This window comes from Monodon monoceros, unplaced genomic scaffold, assembly GCF_005190385.1.
Source record: "Monodon monoceros isolate NGI ecotype Baffin Bay Population unplaced genomic scaffold, NGI_Narwhal_1 Super_Scaffold_22, whole genome shotgun sequence".
Lineage (NCBI taxonomy): Eukaryota > Metazoa > Chordata > Mammalia > Artiodactyla > Monodontidae > Monodon > Monodon monoceros.
This window is the reverse complement of record NW_021703779.1, coordinates 116,708,928-116,730,217: the sequence shown is the minus strand read 5'-3', so window position 1 is coordinate 116,730,217 and position 21,290 is coordinate 116,708,928. Positions and strand designations below refer to the sequence as shown.

Below are 21,290 nucleotides of genomic sequence, written 5' to 3'. Positions count from 1 at the left end.
TTCCTCAGTTTTCCATTAATGTCATTTTCCTGTTATAGGATCCTAGTCAGGATACCACATCACATTTAGTTATATCTCATTAGATTCCTCTTGGCTGTGACAGTTTCTCAGACTTTCTTTGATTTAGATGACATTGACAGTTTTGAGGAATACTAGTCACATATTTTGTAGAATGTCCCTCAATTGGGATTTGTCCATTTTTCTTATGATTAGACTGGCGCTTATTGAGTTTTGAGAGGAAGACTGGTGAGGTGAAATGCCATTTTCATTACACCATATCAAGAGTACATTTAAAAAAAATTTTTTTATTGAACTATAGTCGATTTACAATGTTGTGTTAGTTTCAGGTGTAAAGAGTACAAATTATTAACATGACATCATGGTTGGCATTGACCTTGATCACCTGTCTAAAGTAGTGTTTACCTGATTCCTCCACTTTAAAGCTGCTGTTTTTCCTCTTTTCCATACTGTACTCTTTGGAAACAAGTTACTAAGCGTAGCCCAAGAGTTGTGGGGGTTTTGTTTTTTTGTTTTTTTTTTTTTGCTACCATGCGGCATGCGGGATCTTAGTTCCCTGACCAGGGATCAAACCCATGCCCCCTGCATTGGGAGCGCAGAGTCTTAACCACTGGACCGCCAGGGAGATCCCAAGAGTTTGTTTTTTAAATATGAGATTCCAGATAACATCTTTCTCGCTGAGTGGGGCCTTCTCCATTATTTTTTGGTGTCTCCTTTTTTAATTTTTACTTTAATCAGGAGACAGGCATATGCAGTTGACATGTTTCAAATGCTTATTTATTTATTTATTTTTAAGAAAAAAACGTTGCCAAGCTTTATTTAGGTTGCAGTAGTTATAGACAACACATCTAACCCTATATCCCACCCCACCGTACTCGGCCCCCTGCACAGGCTCAGCTCCCTTTTCCCTCCAGTCTCACTTCTTGTCCTCCTGCCTCTTGTCCTTCTTGCCATCCTTGGTGGCCTGGGAGGCCAGGGAGCCCATGGCATTTCAAGTGGCCTCATTGTTGGGATCCATACCTGGGAGGTTCTCCAGGACACTCTGAAGGAACTCGGGGTCTTGCATCACGTCATAATCATCCTCCTCCTTGGCGGGCTCAGGTGTGTCCATGGCTGAACTGGCATCAATGTCAGCTGATTCTGCCTGGCCAAATTCTGCGCCCTGGAGGCACATCTGCATGGCGTAAGCATTCTGTTCTGCTTCAGTCATACTGCTTAGGTCAGGGAGCCCCGTGCGGCCACACTCCTGCTGGCTGATGGTCATCTTCAGCAGGGCATCGTCCGAGTCTTCAGTCCCAGTCGTAGCGCTTCCCACCTCAGCGGCAGAGGCAGCAGCTGCCCACCGCGCCTCCTTCTCCTGCGGCTGCTGCTGCTCTTCCATAGAAACATGCAGGGCCAGGGCCAGCTCACGATCAGCACTGGGATCCACTCCAAATTCAGCCACTGGCACCAAGACCCAGCATGGCACTGCCTTCCCCAGCCAGAATCGGAGAACTGATGAGGGCATTGGCCAAGCTGGGCTGGGCCCAGGACGCACTGTCACCAGATGAGAACCGCTTCCATCTTTGCCATTCAGTGTGTTTACAAAGGTGGTCAGCTTTTCTGTGCTCACCTCCTCTTCCCCCAAATTGATAATGTCAGCATTTACTTTCTCCTTCTTGAGGCGTTTAGCCAGTTTCACCAGATTCTTCTCATTGTCCTCCATGGGGCTTCCCACAAAGGCAATGATTCGTATCTTGTGATTCTCGCCCTGTTGGTGCTTCAGGGCCAGATGGGCCACGCAGATGCCAGTGCAGAAGGTGATCTTGCCCTTCGGTTGCACAGTGTGGAGCTTAGACAGGATGTGGCCGGTGTCAGGGGTGAGTGTGGTCCGCACTTCACAGTCATTGGCCAGTGTGATGAGGCCCACATTGGAGTGACAGACTATGTTGACAGTGTCTTGTTGGGCGTGTAGCCGGGTGGGTAAGAAGTCCCCATTCTGCATATACTCACTGTTGTCCATGCAAACCATAGTGCTTTCCAACACCATCTTGCCGCCTTCCACCCTCCCCGACCTCAAATGCTTATTTAAATTATTAAGTATAGGGGCTTCCCTGGTGGCGCAGTGGTTGGGAGTCCACCTGCCGATGCAGGGGACACAGGTTCGTGCCCTGGTCCGGGAAGATCCCACGTGCCGCGGAGCGGCTGGGCCTGTGAGCTGTGGCTGCTGACCCTGCGCGTCTGGAACCTGTGCTCCGTAACGGGAGAGGCCACAACAATGAGAGGCCCGCGTACCGCAAAAAAAAAAAAAAAAAAAAAAAAAAATTGTGAAGTATATTTCAGCTGATGAAGGGATTTGAAATTAAAGTGAATATTTGTGCTGGGGAACTTAGGGGAACCTAACGTGGTTTTGCAAATGCTCCTGTGTCTAGCTGTTGCCCACATATACTCTCATTCCTTAGCCTCCAAGCCTCTGTTTGCCTGTAGCTGCTCCTAGAATTTAATTGCCTGCTAGCTAAAACCTCTATGAAAACATTTGGGTAGATAGAGTGGCCCAGGATTTTCTTTTGCTTGGCAAGAACTCACTTGCTAAAATGGTTTTTAATATGTTGGTGCCTCTCTGCTGTGCTTCTTTTGCCAGAATAGATGCAGCCCAAAAGATTTGCTTGTCTTCCTGACTCCTTTTTTAATAGCTCATAGCAGTGACTGAGCTATTGATCTGAAGGGATAATAACAACCCTGCATTTGCTTTTTGCAAGTTCTGATATTTTAAGAACTGAGAGCTTTGAAAAAGAACATCGCTTTACTTCACAAACTCAAGGCTTCTTCAAACCAAATAATATACAGCATATGTCATAAAGAAGGTTCATTCCTAGAAATCACCAGATTTAAAGGGAGCAAAGGATGAGGGAAAAGGAATTAAAACAAGTGACAGTACTTGCTCAGAGACTGATGACCAGGGTCAGCTCCACGGGAACACTGTCTCCAGCAGCCCCACTTACTCTTCCTCACCGCATCCCTAATTCATGTTCTTGGCTCCTAAAATACACTTAAAGCACTTCTCAGAAAGATTGAAAGGCACACAGAAAGTAAACAATAAACTTTTTGGTGAAGTTAACCTTTAGTATATTATTAGTAGTTTTGGATTCTAGGTTGACTCCTCAGTAGGGAAAATAGCAAGCAACATGCCTCATTATAATTGGATATATAAATAACTTAAGATAATACACCTATCATAAGGTACATAGAAAATTTGGGGGATTTTTTTAGCTGCGCACATTTATTTATTTATTCTTGGCTATGTTGGGTCTTTGTTGCTGCGCACGGGCTTTCTCTAGTTGCAGCGAGCTGGGGCTGCTCTTCGTTGAGGTGCATGGGCTTCTCATTGCTGTGGCTTCTCTTGTTGTGGAGCTCGGGCTCTAGGCACACGGGCTCAGTAGTTGTGGCACGCAGGCTCAGTAGTTGTGGCTCGCGGGCTCTAGAGCACATGCTTAGTAGTTGTGGCGCACGGGCTTAGTTGCTCCACAGCATGTGGGATCTTCCCGGAGCCGTGTCCCCTGCATTGGCAGGCAGATCCTTAACCACTGTGCCACCAGGGAATTCCCTTAGCTGTGTACATTTATTAATCCAAGTTCTGGCTAATAAGGGCTAAGAGGACTCCCTCAATTTGAGAGATATGCCCCCCCCCAAAAAAACAGTCAAAGAATGTTTATACTCTTAATTTGTTAATGTTACTGTCTAATATCTCTTATATATTTGTATCTGTTCAGCACCTGGAAGAATTCAGTACTTATTTTTAGAATTTGTCTTAAACTTTTTTAGTAAACTTTTCATTTTAGGATAATTTCAGATTTATAGGAACTTTGCAGAGATGGTACAGGGAGTTCACATATGCCCCTACACAGTTTCCCTTATTATTATCTTATATTAGTAATGGTACATTTGTCACAATTAATGAACCAATATTATTATGTTATTACTAACTGAAGTCCATACTTCATTCACATTTCTTCAGTTTGTCCCTAATATCCTTTTTTCTGTTCCAGGATCCCATCGAGAATACCATACCATAATTAGTCATCCTGTCTCCTTAGGCTCCTCTTGGATGTGACAGTTTCTCAAACTTTCCTTGGTTTTGATGACGTTGACAGTTTTGAGGAGTACCGGTTAGGGATTTTGTAGCAGATCCCTCAGTTAGGATTTGTTTGATGTTTTTCTCAAGATAAGATGTGGATTATGGCTTTTTAGGAGGAAGACTGGAGAAGTGAAGGGCTGTCCTCATCACATCTTATCCACCATGCATAGTATCAACGTGACTTTCTACTGATGATGTTAACTTGATCACTTGGCTGGGGTAGCATTTGTCAGCTTTCTTCGCTGTGAAGTTAAGTCTTTTTTAAAACTGATTTTTCTACCTCTATGATTCTGGAGAGGAATATGGTTCATTTCATTTATTTATTCAACAGATGTTACTTTGAGTTAAAGAAAACATGGTTTTAGGTAAATTTTAGGGTTTTATTCCCCCCAAGGCCCACTCTTACTAATTGGAGAAATAAACCATATTTAAGGAATAGCCAATACTTTGTAGGTAACAAAAGTTGGTCAAGGTCAAGTTGTTGGTGTACAGTGTATATTTGTTTAGCTTTTCTGAATATACTGAGTTTTTCAACAAAATTCTGTTTGACCACTGATGAATATTGTTAAATAATTTAAATCACATTCTTCAAATATTATGGCATCTCAATTATTCATGATTTATCAGTTATTAGACTTTCTTACCTTCTCTTCACTCATTTTTTATTCAGAAATAATAGTGGAAATGAGACCCTTTCTATCTTCCCAGCTTTTGTATAAGTACAAAGGATTATATAGATATTAGGGATCAAGCAACCTCCTGCTTATTTACATTCTTTCAAATGCTAGTCACAGTAACAGATGAAGATCAGAAAGCACTAGGAAAGGCTTCCCTGGTGGTGCAGTGTTAATAATCTGCCTGCCAATGCAGGGGACACGGGTTCGAGCCCTGGTCCGGGAAGATCCCACATGCCACAGAGCAGCTAAGCCCGTGAGCCACTACTACTGAGCCCACGTGCCACAACTACTGAAGCCCACGTTCCTAGAGCCCGTGCTCTGCAACAAGAGAAGCCACCGCAATGAGAAGCCCGCGCACCGCAACGAAGAGTAGCCCCCACTCGCTGCAACTAGAGAAAGCCCACGCACAGCAACAAAGACCCAGCGAGCCAAAAATAAATAAATTAAAATAAATAAATTAAAAAAAAAAGAAAGTACTAGGAAAAGAAGAGTTTTGCTATCAAAGAATGAGTGTGTCATGCAGCAGATGAACCTCTAGGATGAATTTGATTAATTCTCCACAGCAGCAAAGTCGCATAATCAGATGGTGTTGCTTGAGGCTTTCTCTTGCTTTGGAGTTGGATAATCTAAACTGTGTAGCCTCTAGTGGATTTTCATTCTGTCATGTATCAAGGAATGTCTGTGCAGATGGAAAGAGGTTTTCTGTTGGGCTGTGTGTGAGCTCAGTGGAAAGGGTTAAAAATTAGGAATGAATGCATTTAACTCAATTTTTCTTCCTAATAACAGATTTGATGACACTGCAAACATGAAAGGAGTAGAGACACCTGGGTGTTATCATAGGCTCTGCCACTACTTGTGTAGTTTTGGGGGTAGGTTTTTTTTTTTCTTAATAAATTTATTTATTTGTTTGTTTTTATTTTTGGCTGCGTTGGGTCTCTGTTGCTGCACGCGGGCTTTCTCTAGCTGCGGTGAACATGGGCCACTCTTCGTTGCGGTGTGGGGGCTTCTCATTGTGGTGGCTTCTCTTGTTTTGGAGCACGGGCTCTAGGCACACAGGCTTCAGTAGTTGTGGCACACGGGCTCAGTAGTTGTGGTTCGCGGGCTCTTGAGTGCAGGCTCAGTAGTTGTGGTGCACGGGCTTAGTTGCTCCACGGCATGTGGGATCTAACCGGGCCAGGGCTCGAACCCATGTCCCTTGCATTGGCAGGCAGATTCTTAACCACTGCGCCATCAGGGAAGCCCGGGGGCAGTTTTATTATGTGACTTCCCTCGGTGGTCCTCAGATTTTCATCCATATAGTTAAGAGTGGATAGGTCAGAGCATTGCTTATACCCCTCAAGACTATGTAAGTTTGTGGTTCAGAATGGGAAATAAGAGTAGCAATATGGGCTGTCCACCCAATTTCATGGTATGATATGATACAGTACATTAGGAAAAAGATTTCTGGGTAATAGCTATGAGGCATAGAGCTTTTTAAGATATGTATTCTGGATTAGGGAAGTGATGGTAGGTAGAGAAAGTGGAGGTGGGTGAACAGAGATCTCTATACACTGAATTCCATATTCCTCTTCCTTGGTCCTTCCCATGTGACAGACTCGCTCTTTCTCTTTCATTGCCGATCTTCTCTGCTCATGGCCTTGCCTCATGCTGTTTGATGTTGGGAGGGCTGTGAGGGCCTGCTGACTTCCATGTCTTCACTGCTCTCCAGTGGACAGAGCTGGGGTGGGTCAGCCCTGAACGAGGCTTTGGGCCCCAGCCTGTCCTGAGCTGGAGAGAATTTGGGAACCTCTGGCTGCCAGCTCAGCAGATCGGCATGTCTGCTAGTCTCATTCTGACTTTGTGTGCTTACATTTTTTAAGGCTGCTCTTGCTTAGTTCCTTGTAATTAAGACTGGCCTTGTACTTCCATGCCAGAACCTGGGCCTGTCTGTGAAGTCCTTGTCTGGGTATAGTGGTTGGTGCCACAGTTGCTCCAAGGGTAGAAATATGCTTTCTTTTAGCCAGGCCTCTCCGGAACTTGAACTCTGCCTGGACCCATGCCTGTGTTTGGGACTCTGCTACCCATTGTTGATTTTGTTGATGCTCACTGACCAATTGCTTTTTACCAGATTTACCTGTTATAGTATTCTGTCTGCTTTCTCCTTGCTGAGTATCCTGATATTGGCTCATTGACCACCTATCTGGACCTCTGCCTGTTGCTGCCCACTCTCCTTTGCCAATTATGCTCTCTTGCCTACCTGGATTTCCTCCTAGAGCTCGCTTCTGAGTCCATCTCCAATTCCTTCCCTCCAATATGGAGGTGTCTCTATAGATGACAGGGCCTGATCTACCGTACTGCCTGCCTTCAGAAGCTTAATTGTGACAGTCAGTGTTTTCCATTCTCTTTATAAAAATCTGTCACCTTTTAGCTGCCTTAGTTTGTTATTCCCTGATGTTATAAACTCCTTGACGTTTTTTATTTGATCATTTTTTGGTCTTTGCTTAGAACAAATCTCATGTATCCCCTTTTCAGCCACTTGTTACTTTCACAGGGAGTGGCCTCAAATCATAAATCTTCACATTGGAAGAGACTTTCAAAGACATCTAGTTCAACTTTCCATGTGATGGGTAACTTACCAACTCCCAAAATAACCCATCAATAACATTTTCGACAGCTCTCAACTGGTTTCTTGGGCCCCAAACTATCAATTCATTCATATATTTATTCACTTATTCATTCAGTCAACAGTTACTCAACGTCTACTTTTAGCCAGGCATTCATATGTGTGTGTGTGTGTCTGTGTGTGTGTGTGTTTGTCACCATTCCTGTCCTTAGAGAGCTGCTACTCCAGGGGGGATAGAGAAATAAACAATCATGATTGCTAGCTACAGGCATGCAGTGGGTAGGGGAATGGGTCATTTCTTCTGCATGACTGAAGGTTGGTTCATGGAGGGGCTCTTTCTGCCGCTTCACTTAACACCAACTTTCTGGTCCACCACCAGCTTTTCAGCTACTCAATAAAGAGAGAGGAGAGTCTCCTTTCTGCCTCTGTCTATCGTTGACTTGCCCTTGGAATCATCTTTCTAAATGCCAAGTCTTTGTTTGTTACTCCCCTCCTAATAGGCTCCCCATTGTCTACCCGGCAAACAGACATCTAGCTCTTTGACACAACTTATGAATCCCTCAGCCTTCTGGTTCATGCTTGCCTCTCCAGTCCCATACACACCATTTTTCATCAGGCTCTCAGTGCCCCCAAATTTCCTACAGTTTCCTGGCTACATCGTGCTTACTCACACTTCTCTTGCATATGTTGTTCCTGCTACCTGGAATGACTGCCCGTCTCATCTCCACGGTGAACTCCCGGGGCACTGTGAAAGCCTGACGGAAAATGGTACACAGGGAGGAATAAATCACAACTCTGACCTTCCTTTTCTATTAAGGTGTACTTTGACCTGTTGGCTGCTGTTGCCCCTTATACACCCCCATGCCTGCCACCCGAAGATTGTAAACTACTCTACACCAGGCAGTTATCTCTGTGTCTTCAGCCTTAACACAGAGACTGGCCCAGAATGGGCAGTCAATAGATATGTGTTGGATGAATGGATGAGTAAAGAAATGAAGACAAGTCTTCTATAGCCTATTTTTCACTTTAGGTCTCCCTTGGAGCACTGAGAATGCTACTTAAAAGACTCCTACCATTGTTTTGACTGTAGCTCCCTGCCAACCTAGGACCACGCTCACTGGCTTATCCATGGCTAGACACCTGCCTGCAACTATCACTGAACAGCCTGCCTGCCATACAGGGAGAAAGGCCCTTTGGGGGTTCGGGGAAGGTTGGACAACTCTTCACCTTCTCCCACCTGGCAGCCTCTGCTGCCAAGATAAGCTTCTCGCATGTCTCTTCAGAACTCTAATCAAGAGAAAGAAATTGCACAGAATGAAAATGCTTCTTTCCTGCTCTGGTAAATCAGAACAGTTGTAAAGTGAGGAGAATTAGTACTTGAACAAGTTCCTGTCTTATTAAGCAATACTTTGAATGAGTCATCTACAAACTCAAGCAGTTGGTGAGAACAGTTAGTGGCCATTTATCATTTTAAGTTGATCTGTTTCAAACAAATAGCAAATGGGATATTTTGGTCCTAAATTATACATTTATCCCCTTCTTACAAGAGCCATTTTTTTTTACATAGTTATATCAATGAGCAGTGAAAGACACACAACACTGTCATGAACTTTGTCCTCCGTGTCTTCCTGTTCTTTAATCATGGATCTTGAACTTTCAGTCAAAACTCAGCAGTTTTAGTTCTATTAGATGTAGATCTCTACCTGAAATAGTTGGCCATTTCTGAGATAGTATGCTTTTCTTTAGGTTTATTGAGATACACTTTACATAAAATTCACACTTTTTATGTATGTACAAGTCTATGAATTTTGACAAAATATAGCTTGTGGCCACCACTGAAGTCAAGATAATAGAATTTTCTGCCACCCAGAGTGTTCCCTCGTGCTCCTTTGTAGTCAGTGTCCTCCCTATGTTGCCAACCCCTGGCAACCACTGCTCTGATTTCTGTCTCTATAGTTTTCTCATTTCCAGAACCTCGTATAAGTGAAATCAAAATATGTAGCCTTTGGGACTGCCCTGGTAGGGTGCTGTTCTTCATATTTATTTGATCTTTAGGCTATCAAAAGAGAGTGAGGGGAAAGGCAACAAATACAGTGAGTGTCTACGTACCAGGCAATGTGTATGTTTATTTAATTTAATCTTAATTGAAAATTGAGATCCAACAAGTCATTTGTACCACTGAAGTCTTTGGAGCTAGTAAATGGCACGGTCAGAACTTAACTGCAGGTTTGTTTGGTAAAAACCCGTGATCAGCCCATTACATTTTAATGCCCCTCTCTGGAAATGAGTGTCTGAATGTGGCAGGGGAGGGGCGGGGCAGGGAACCGGGTTGGGTATGGGGGGCGGGGGGGGCAGGACTGCAGGGAGGGTGGAGGAAAGATTGAGATTAGGAAAGGGAGAAATGTTCTACCACCTTTCATTGCCATCTAAAAACCTGAGCTTTTTAGATATCTTGGTTTTCACCTTATCTCTGCCATTTACTTGATTTATGGCACATTTGTCTCTCTGAGACTCATTTTTTTATTTTGTTTTTAATTTGAAATGTAGACAGACTGTTAACTTTGGTTGTTGTGAGGAATAAAGATAATACATGTAAAGTGCCGTGCGCATAGAATGTGTTCAATATAATGGTGTCCATTACTGTCATCATTATTAATTTCCTACCATTAAACATACTTTATAACTGGAAATAATTAATTTGGGTTTGGAAAATGATTTCTGTAGTTGTTTGTTTAATTCTTTTGCCAAAATAGCCTAGAGCAAGTTCCTTTTTATAAGAATGGACTTAGTTTCCTCTATTTTTTACCCACCTTCTAAGTCAAAACAATACCAGTTTACTAAATCAGTTTGAAATTTGATTTAAAACCTCCTGCTGAATGCTTTGGGCTCTGGAAATGATAGTGTGCATGTGTGTCTGTGTGTGTGATCTGGAAGTGGTTGTCTCAGCCCAGAGGACTGGAGATGCCACATTTTACAGGAGCAACCAACCATTGATAGCCAGCTTCAGTCCCTTTGCTCATGCAGATCTGATAGTTTCTGAGTCACTGAAACTCTCTTCTCTGACACAAACCACTTCAGGCTGTTTGGAGGTAATGATTCCTTTTTTTGGTAAGGTTATTTTGGTTATCACAAGTAGGGCCCAACAACTTCGGTGTTTCATCAGTCAAGTCAGGAGGTAGCAATGAGAAAAAAGGCCGACTCTGAGAAAGGACATCAGGCCACCATCAGGTGACCTTTCTACTGTCCAGGACCTAAGGAGGGTTTCTGGCTCCAGCTGAAGCAATGCATAGCCTTTTGGGAATTGATTTTCATTATTATTTGATTTCCTAGCAGCACACTTCCAACTAAAAATGCCGTTTGACAGATGAAAGGAAAGGAAAATCAATTGTATTTTGAGAATTCTTGGATAATATCACACCATCCCTTAGTGTTGCTGCAAATCAGAATTGGTGGTCACTAGTCTTTTTTTTTGCGGTATGCGGGCCTTTTTTTGCGGTATTGCGGTATGTGGCCTTTCCCGTTGCGGAGCACGGGCTCCAGACGCACAGGCTCAGCGGCCATGGCTCACGGGCCCAGCCGCTCCGCAGCATGCGGGATCCTCCCGGACCGGGGCACGAACCCACGTCCCTTGCATTGGCAGGCGGACTCTCAACCACTGCGCCACCAGGGAAGCCCACTAGTCTTTTTTTTTTAAACAACTTTATTGAGGTGGGATTGTTATACAGAATACTGCCCATATTTAATGCATACAATTTGATGGATTTAAACATATCCATACACCCTTGAAACCATCACCACAATCAGGATAATATACATATCCATCACCTCCAAGAAAGTTTCCTGCCCTTATGTTTATTTGTGTGTGTGTGTGTGTGTGTGTGTATGTGTTAAGAACTCTTGAGATCTACCCTGTTAAGAAATTTTTAAGTGAACAAATACAGTATTTTACATACTACTGTTTTCAAAGCCCCTTGATAACATCTTCTAGTATAATTGACACCTTAAGTAGGGTAGGTCTTATTTCTACTTTATGATGAAAAAATAGACCTATGGGATATGTTTTCCCAAAGATCACCTTTGGATATTGCGCCGGCATCCAGAACCCAATTTTGGTTTTTGTCCAGTGTTCTTTGCATAAGACTTCTGGGTCTTAAGCCTGATCTGGCTCATTGACCTGGTAAACCTTCAAAAACCAAGTGTTTAATGACCACCTTTGTCCCCACAGTTAGGATCAACAAATGTGATTGATGTCAGCTTCAAAGAGAGTTCATGAAACAAGTAGTTGGTGGAAGATAGTTTTGAGAGGAACTTCTACCCTTCATACGTGTAACTTTCCCTTTCTAGATTGCCTAGACGGAGACTTTCAGTGTCCAAGCCGGAATGTTCAAAGGTTGGTCATTAAACTTTTGGGGTGGTCTTAATTAAAATGTTGGGCAGTGAGGTGAGGCCTAGCCTGGTAGATTTGGTGTGGCCTCTTGAGTAGTTACTTTGTGTTAAACACTTTCCTAATCATTACAGGGGCATAGAGATGAAAGCAAAACAAACAAAAAATAGGATTCTACTCTTTAGGACCTCACAAGCCAGCAGACAAGATGGAAGCATACACAGAGATGCTTCCATTTCTGCTTACTCCAGTCCATCCTTCATTCTGCCAGCAGAGCATTGTTTTGAAAACACATGCCCTTTCCCTGCTTAAAACTTTCTGATGGTTCCCTGTTTCTCAGAGGACCAAGTCGAAGCTTCTTATCAGGACATAAAAGGCCTTCTCTGATTTTGCCCAGCTTCTCCCTCTGTACCCACCCCTCTGGCCAGGATCCCAAATCTCAATACCCTGGTGACCTGGATTGGGCTATGTATGAGGCAGGCGCTCCTTTGTGCCCAGGCCCAGTTCTGTCCTATGCATTCTCTCTCATGTCTAGTTTCTCCAGAGGTGCCACTTGAAGGGATGCAGGTTCCTTCATTTGTAGTAGGGGGATGATGGGACTTCCCTGGTGGTCCAGTGGTTAAGACTCTGTGCTTCCAATGCAGGGGGCGCAGATTCGATCCCTGGTCAGGGAACTAATATCCCACATGCTGCAGCCAAAAATAAAAAGGACAGTGTAATAGGGGGATGAATATTGGCACCTACATCATGGGCTTACTGTGAGGATTCAACCAAGTAACGCATGGTGAGGGCTTAGGCTGTGCCTGGCATAGAATATTTGTTCAATAAATGGTAGCTAGGTTTTATTATTATTATGCAGTGGAAGAAGCAAGGGTGTGAGGGTAAAATCAATATTTCTAGGTGCTCAGAGCACGTCATGATTTTTCATGCCTCTGGGTGTTAACTCATGGTGGGCCCTCTGTCTAGAATGCTGTGTTAGTCTGGGTCCTCTGAGAAGGAGAAATTTAGGATTAAACGGCAAGGATTTTATAACCAACCACCTATGTGAGAGAGAAGGGGGGTGGGGGAGGGGGAGATGGGAAGGGTGGGAGTGCCCATGATGCAAGTCCATGATGCACGCCTGACCCCTAGTGAAGAGGAGAGAGAGTAGCTTAGGTGGAAGCTCTCTAGACTGCTATGCAGCTGAAGAAAGTTTCAGAAAAGCCTTTGGGGAGTCCAAAAGTCAGTGATCAGTACAGTCCTGTCCCTGATGTACTGTCATTGGTCAGGTGCAACCCACTGGAAGCGAGCCTTCAGCACAAACACTAGGATGAATTTCTGAGGCAGCAGCTCAATTGTGCTCCCTGTCCTTGGAGGCCTTTCTTCTTCCATTGAACTCCTCCTGCTTGTACTTAAAGGGCCAGCTTTAAATGTTTCCTCTTCTGGGAAACTTTTCCTTGAAGGAAATTCTCAGCATGTCAGATGATGGTCCCACTGCCTACAATGATCATCCCCAAATCTCTGCCTAGTTAATTTCTTTTTTTTTTTTTTTGCGGTACGTGGGCCTCTCACTGTTGTGGCCTCTCTCGTTGCGGAGCACAGGCTCTGAACGCGCAGGCTCAGCGGCCATGGCTCACTGGCCCAGCCGCTCCGCGGCATGTGGCATCTTCCCGGACCAGGGCACTAACCCGTGTCCCCTGCATCGGCAGGCGGACTCTCAACCACTGCGCCACCAGGGAAGCCCTACCTAGTCAATTTCTAATGCACTTACTTGAACCCCTAGCATCTGAAAAACTACTGGGTGCTCAGGAAATAACTGTTGAATGAATGAATGAGTTGGTAGGACTTGGACAATCAGATCTAAGGGAGAAGATAGTTGAGGCAGAGTGAACTGCTTGAGCAAAGTCAAGTAAGCATGTCTTCCCCCAGAACTGTCATTTTAGGGAAAGCATATTATGATGCAAAACAGCGGGTATATTATGATGCAGAACAGTGGGGGCAGGAGTTTTTTCCTGGCAGTTGAAAATGATTCATATTTGAGAACTTTGTTAAAAACAATGTTTTGAGTATTTCCTGAGAGACTTCTTTCCTGAGAGGAAACAGAGTTGATGGAAATGGAATTTTACTGCTGCCAGGAAAAGTATGATAAAGATCAAATCTCTTACAACTACTACCAGAATAGAAATTTTCATAGAGCAAAGAGATTTAAAGGCCCACCTAATGGCTCATATGTATTTAGTGTTCAGTGCAGCTGAACTATAATTCTGTAATGGAATTTGACCAGTTTTGACAATCCAGTCTGTAACGTATGAATTAGTGAAGACTCATCTTGACATTTGCTGACGCTGCCAGATGTTGGCCATATTTTTGATGGAAAGAAACAGGGAGCTGGCCAGGATCCCAAATCTCAGTATCACTACCAACTGCCTACCACTGCCACGTGTTTCCAGAGGAGATAGACATGATGAGGATAAGGTCCCACAAAATCACTCATGATCAGCAACTGGAGATTTAACTCCTAATCCCTATGTAATGTTTTACCCTGGTGAACTGGGTTGGACTATGTATGAGCCAGGCCCAGGCCCAGGCCCAGTTCTGTCCTATGCATTCTCCCTCATGTCTTGTTTCTCCAGAGGTGCCACTTGAAGGGGCCCAAGTTTATCTGTAATAGGAGGATGAATATTTGCATCTACGTCATGGGCTTGCTGTGAGGATTCAACCAAGTGCTGCTTGCTGAGGGCTTAGACTGTGCCTGGCATAGAGTATTTTTTCAATAAATAGTAACTAGGTTTTATTATTAATATGAAGTAGAAAAAGCAAGGGTGTGAGGGTAAAATCTTAATATTTCTAGGTGCATATTATAAAAGTTGGTTGTTCATGCCTTCGGTGAGTGCCTGTTCTGTGATAAAGCTGCATGGGACTCTAGGCACATGGGGTGCTGTGGCCCATTCTGTAATTAATCTCACACACAGTTGCTGATATATAATTCTCCTCTCAAGTGAGGACAGTTCATTTTGACTCGTACATAAGTAAAATCACCTACTCCTCCACTGTGCTTTCTTCTCTTTTTCATTGGCCCATCTCTCTCACCTTCAAATTTCTATTATATTTCTTCCTAGGTTACATGGAAGAACCTAGGAAGAAATGAACATGGCTGCATGATATAGTCCCCTCCTTTGATTTTTGTTGATCAGGTTGGGAAACTCTTTGACCCAACAGCCCTTGCTTTACAGATCCTTTCTTCCATTTTAGTGGAATAGTTCGCTTGGGATATTATGCATTTATTTCTGTCTTTCACTACTGAGTCATTGATTTCACCAAAGAGCTTCTCCTTTGTGTATGTTTATACACATCTCTCTTTACCATATTCCTCCTTTCTTTCCAAGTCTGCTGTTACATCAAGAATTACTCCCGTCTCACTTCTTTATCCTATTTGAAAGCCGAAAACAAGAATTGAATTATGACTGATAGGGAATAGAATATTATGATTGATGGATGTGTACCAAAGTAAAGGAAAGCAGTAAGTTTAAAAAGGAAAAGTAGTCCCAAAGGATCATTTGAAGTCCCAAAGGATCTCATACTCAGTATGTCCAAATCTGAACTTACTCTCTGTGTCTTCTCTAAGCCTCTGACAGTTAACTCTCAAGATGTTTCTCAAATGGGTTTATTTCCTCCTTACTCCCATTGTCCTTGCCCTGGGCCTCACCCTCTTTATCTTACATCTAGACAACATAACTTCTTTCCTTATCTTCTTGCTGGTTCCCTCTCTTCCCTAGTCTAACTACACAGTGTCACAAAAGGGTGTACTTTTTTTTCTTTTTTAGCTTTTTGTATTGTAAAATGAGACAAGGATTCAAAACACCAAGCAATCAAATGAGCAGCTTAATACAGTATTACAAGGCAAACATACTTAAAATCTCCATCCAGATCAAGAGCTGGAACATTGTCAGCGATGCCGAAAGTCCCTCTAGGTGCCCTATCCCAATCATAAACCTTCCCTCCTTCCAAAATAACTATTATCCTGACTTTCATTTTTTTACTTTTTAAAAAAATGTTTATTTATTTGGCTGTGTTGGGTTGTAGTTGCAGCACGTTGGCTTCCTTCTAGTTGTGGCTTGTGGGCTCCAGAGCACACAGGCTCCGTAGTTGAGGCATGTGGGCTCTGTAGTTGTGGCACACGGGCTCAGTAGTTGCTGTGCGTGCTTAGTTGCCCTGTGGCATGTGGGATCTTAGTTCCCCAACCAGGGATCGAACCTGTCTCTCCTGCATTGGAAGGCGGATTCTTAACCACTGGACCACCAGGGAAGTCCCTATCCTGACTTGTAAAGTAATTATCTTCTTACATTTTTTAATCAAGAGGGTGCTTTTTAAAAATATCAGTCTTGCCATATCAAGTTAGCTCTAAATTCCCTCACAGGTTTTCTCAGGCCTACCTTTATAGCCTCCTTTCTATGACTACTTCTCTTCTCTTCTGGCCATACTGGATTATTCACAGGCTCAGATGCCTCTAGGTGTTTGCCAGATACCTCCAGGCACTTGCTCCTGCTTTTCCCTCTTTCTGGAGTTCCATCCATTCCCATTCTCTGATGAAGTCCTAGACCCTGCTCAAATGTGGATTCTTCATTGAAGCTGTCCTAGATCTCTCTTCCCTGACAGCCTGGGTCAGAATGAATCTCTCGCATCCCTGTGCTCTGTGCCCATTAGAGCTTTTTTTCTTGGGGTTGGTGGTGGGGGGCGGGTTGCGGGATCTTAGTTCCTTGACCAGGGATCAAACCCGTGCCCTGAGCAGTGAAAGCGCTAAGTCCTAACCACTGGACTGCCAGGGAATTCCCTAGAGCATTTTATACATGCTTCCATTACTAGTATTTGTCATAGTCTCTGGTACCTAACAGATTGCTTAATGCATAGTAGGTGCCCAATAAATGTTTGTTGAAAGTATGAATCTGTGCAATCATTCTTTAAAGCTTTTTCAGGGTGTCACATTTTCTTCAGAATTGACACAAATCATATATTTGATCATATGATCAAGGTTGATGTGGACTCTTTCAGATGCTGTTGTTCTGAACGTTACTACGGTTGAAATAAGTTTTTTTGCTGTATAAAGCTAGCACTCCTGTATTTTAATTCCTTGAGCTGTCTTAAAATGCTCAAGTTGTGTCACCCAAACAGGGACTGAAGTATGCTTTATAATAACTTAAGATTCAGATCAGTTTCTACCTATTTATTTATTTATTAAAATAAATCAATAGGAGTGATTTATTTTAATTCAGGTTCTCTCTTTCAATTACATTTTATGTAACCAGGATAGATTGACTGAGAAAAATTTGATTGACAGTTATCAGGATTTTTTTTAATTGAAAAGTATTATATGTGGTTAAAACTTATTTTTAAACTATAGAAGATATAAAAAAAAGTTTACATCCCCGCTTCATTTGCAGCCCTATTCCCCAGAGGTAACCACTGTTAAATTTCTTGTCTGGGTGTTCAAATTGTTTTTATGTCTATTGAATCATATACACACTTGTGCATACACACATGCTCATATGTTTATGCTCATGAATATATTTTTTATGTACACGGTTGGAATCATACAATATATAATATTCTTTAATTTGCTTTTTTACTTGATGTGTGTTAGAGATAATTTCATATTGGTACATCTTGAGCTACTCATATATTTTAACATTTGCACAATAGTCCATTGTTTGGATATTTCACGGTTAATTTAAACAGTCCCCTCCTGATGGATATTTGGATTATCCCGTTTTGTTTTGTTTACTGTTTTAAACAATGCTGTTAACAAACATCCTTCTATAGTTTTATTTACTCTTGTTTGTAGAATCACACAAGCTATTTTTAAAATAAAAATCAGAGTAATGATATTATTATTGAAAGTTTTTCTATTTTGATAGTTCATAGTTTAAAAATAAAGCCAGTGTAAAAAAAACTTTTGAAACAATAAGAATGAAAACCATCATCACACATTTGAACACACATATCTAAAAGTGTGTGTAAATATTATTTTGAACAATAATAGCTACCATTTAATGATCAACGACACTATCTTATTTAATCCTCACAGCACTATGGGGTAGGTACTGTTGTTCCCAATATATAGATGAAGTAACTGATTAGAGAAAGGTTAAATAACTTATCTGAGGTCCCACAGGTAGTAAGCATGAGAGTGGGGACTCTAAAACAGTGTGTACTCAACAATAAAAAGACAAATAGCCCAACTGAAAAATGGTCGAAGGATCGTTTTTTTCCTAATTGAAGTATAGTTGATTTAAAATGTTGTGTTAGTTTCTGGTGTACAGCAAAGTGATTCAGTCAGATATATATATATTATACATATATATTCCTTTTTAAGATTCTTTTTCCATTATAGGTTATTACAAGATATTGAACATAGTTCCCTGTGCTATACAGTAAGACCTTGTTGTTTATCTGTTTTGCATAAAGTAGTATGTATCTGTTAATCCCAGGCTCCTAATTTATCCCCCCAACCCTTTCCCCTTTGGTAATCATAAACTTTTCTTTGTGAGTTGGTTTCTGTTTTGTGAATAAGTTCATTTGTATCATTTTTTTTAGATTACACATATAAGTGATATATGATATTTGCCTTTCTCTGTCTCGTTTACTTAGTATGATAATCTCTAGGTCCATCCATGTTGCTGCAAATGGCATTATCTCATTCTTTTTTATGGCTGAGTAGTATTCCATTGTGTGTATATACCACATCTTCTTTATCCATTCACCTGTCGATGGACATTTAGGTTGCTTCCATGTCTTGGCTATTGTAAATAGTGCTGCAGTGAACATTGGGGTTGCATGTATCTTTTTGAATTATAGTTTTCTCCAGATATATGCCCAGGAGTGGGGTTGCTGGATCATATGGTAGCTCTATTTTTAGTTTTCTGAGGAACCTCCATACTGTTCTCCATAGTGGCTGTACCAATTTACATTCCCACCAACAGTGTAGGAGGGTTCCCTTTTCTCCACACCCTCTCCAGCATTTATTATTGGTAGACTTTTTGATGATGGCCTTTCTGACCGGTGTGAGGTGATACCTCATTGTAGTTTGATTTGCACTTCTCTAATAATTAGCGATGTTGAACATCTTTGCAGCATTTGGGGCAAAAGATCTTAATAGGCATTTCTCCAAAGAAGATATGCAACTGGCCAATAACCACATGAAAAGGTGCTCAATGTCATTAGTTGTTTGGGAAATGCAAATCAAAACTACAATGAGATACTACTTCAGGCCCATTAGTATGACCACTTAAAAAGAAAAAAGGAAAATAACTAGTGTTGGTGCGGATGTGGACAAATTGGGACCCTCATACATTCTTTGTTGTTTGTTTGTCTGTTTTCAGCTGAAAGTTCCATTTTATTTTCCATTTTGATACTAATCCCTTTCAATTTAGCTTCCTCTCATCGATGTACAATAGAAGTGGAACCTTAAAAATAATTACCACCTATTACTAGAATGTTTTATAACTTTTTACTACATCATTCTTATTTAAAACATAAACTTATTTCCTCTTTTTAAAAATATTTTAATTTTATTGGCGTATAGTTGATTTACAATGTTGTGTTACTTTCAGGTGTACAGCAAAGCCTCATACATTTTTAGTGGGAATGTAAAATGGTGCAACCATTGTGGAAAACAGTTTGCCATTTTCTCAAAAAGTTAATCATGGAATTACCATATGACCCAGGACCTCTACTCCTAGTTATATGCCCAAGAGAAATGAAAACATATTTCTTCAGAAAAACTTGTACACAAATGTCCATAGCAGCATTATTCATAATAGCCAAAAGGTGAAAATAACTCAGATGTCCACCAACTGATGAATGCATAATTAAACAAAAGGTGGTATAGCCATACAATGGAATATTATACATCCATAAAAAGGAACAAAGTATTGATAAATCCTACAACATGGATGAACCTCAAAAACATTTCACTGAATGAAAGAAGTCAGACACAATATCACACAGTGTATGATTCCATTTATAGAAAAGGCTCAGAATATGCAGAAAGTAAGTTAGTGATTACCAAGGGCTGGGGAGGAGAGGAAATGGGGAGATGGAGGGTGACTGCTAACAGTTTCAGAGTTTCAATTTCGGGGATGAAAATGTTCTGAAACTGAATCATGGCAATAGTTGCCCAACTCCATGAACATATTATAAACTATTGACATGTACACCTTAAATATGTGGATTGATCTATATTGTGCAGCACTATAAAATCAGAGAGCCCTTAAAATATTGTTGTTCCTTAAAGGTCTGTCCTTGACTCTCTTTTTGTGGGGTGGTCTCATCCATTGTCATGCCCTCTATGTTGAATTTAGGCAGATGAAGAGCAAATCTCTTCTCCAGACCAGTCCTCTCCCCTGACCTATATTTGGGCCTGCCTACTGAAGAGGGCCACTTGCCTTTCCCACAGACACCTCAGAAGTACTAGTGTGTCCCAAACAGCTCATTCCAGTCACAAATCTGATTCTTCTGTATGCCCTGTCCGAGTGGATGCTGTTCCCACTTACTGTCATCCATGAACTTAACCTCCCAGTCCTATTAGTGTTTTCCTCTAACAATTCCATCTACTCTTTTCCATTCTCATGGCAGAAGCTATCTATGGCCCAGGCCCTCAAAAGTTCCTGCCTAGGTGAATGTGGTCACATGTACCCCAGGGTGCTTGGTGCCTGTCCAACCTTGCGTCTCCTTCAGGCCATCCTTCTCCTTAAACGTTTTCCTTCAGCAATAGGGGAGCTCCTTGGAGATCACTCAGTCACTCCTTGCCATCTCCTGCCTTTGCACTTGCTGGCTCCTCTGCTAGATCTTCCCTCTTGTTTCTTAGTCTGTCTAATGCCTCATTTTTGTCAGACTTGCTTCAGGCATTAAATCTAAGAAGTCTTGGTTAACCCCTAACTGGGTTTGAGTTAGACACCCTCCTTGCCCCCTCTTGCCTATAGCTCTTCTGATGTTACACTCACCACACTAGATTATAATGATCTATTTGAGTGCCTGTCTTCTCTACCAGATTGTGAATTTTTAGAGACTACAGCCATGGGGGAAATCTTTATGTACTTTCTCCATGTCTGTGTGTGAGCAGGGTGAGGGGAGTCCCTCCTGTAGTAATGAAGCCTCCTTCTCAGGGAGCCCTTTGTTCACAATTCTATCTAAAATTGCAATCTCTCCAACACTTCTTATCTTCCTCCCTTGATACTGCTGTCCATAGTGTTTATGACTATCTATCATATTGTATATTTTACTTACCTTGTTTATTGTCTGTCTGTCTTCTCCCACTAGAATATAAGCTCCACGAAGGAAGGAATTTTTGTCCGTCGGTTAACTTGTATTCTCACTTCCTAAACCAGTACTAGGTACGTGGTAGGCACCCAGAGAATGTTTGTTGAATGATTGAAAGAATGTTTGCCTCAGTCAGCTGCCTCAGAGAGTATGTTATGAGTGTACTGTCTGGAGCCAGAATGCCTGACTTCGGATCCTACC

The 21,290-nt window shown here is 42.0% G+C and overlaps 1 protein-coding gene and 1 pseudogene across 4 annotated transcripts in view; one reads left to right on the top strand and one right to left on the bottom strand.

The window, feature by feature from the left end:
* The window catches only part of ATP11C (ATPase phospholipid transporting 11C), a 167,128-nt gene that overhangs the window by 25,060 nt on the left and 120,778 nt on the right, over positions 1 to 21,290 (top strand). The gene's annotated exons all lie outside the window — the stretch shown is intronic.
* Positions 184 to 4,052, bottom strand: LOC114906010 (annotated as a pseudogene).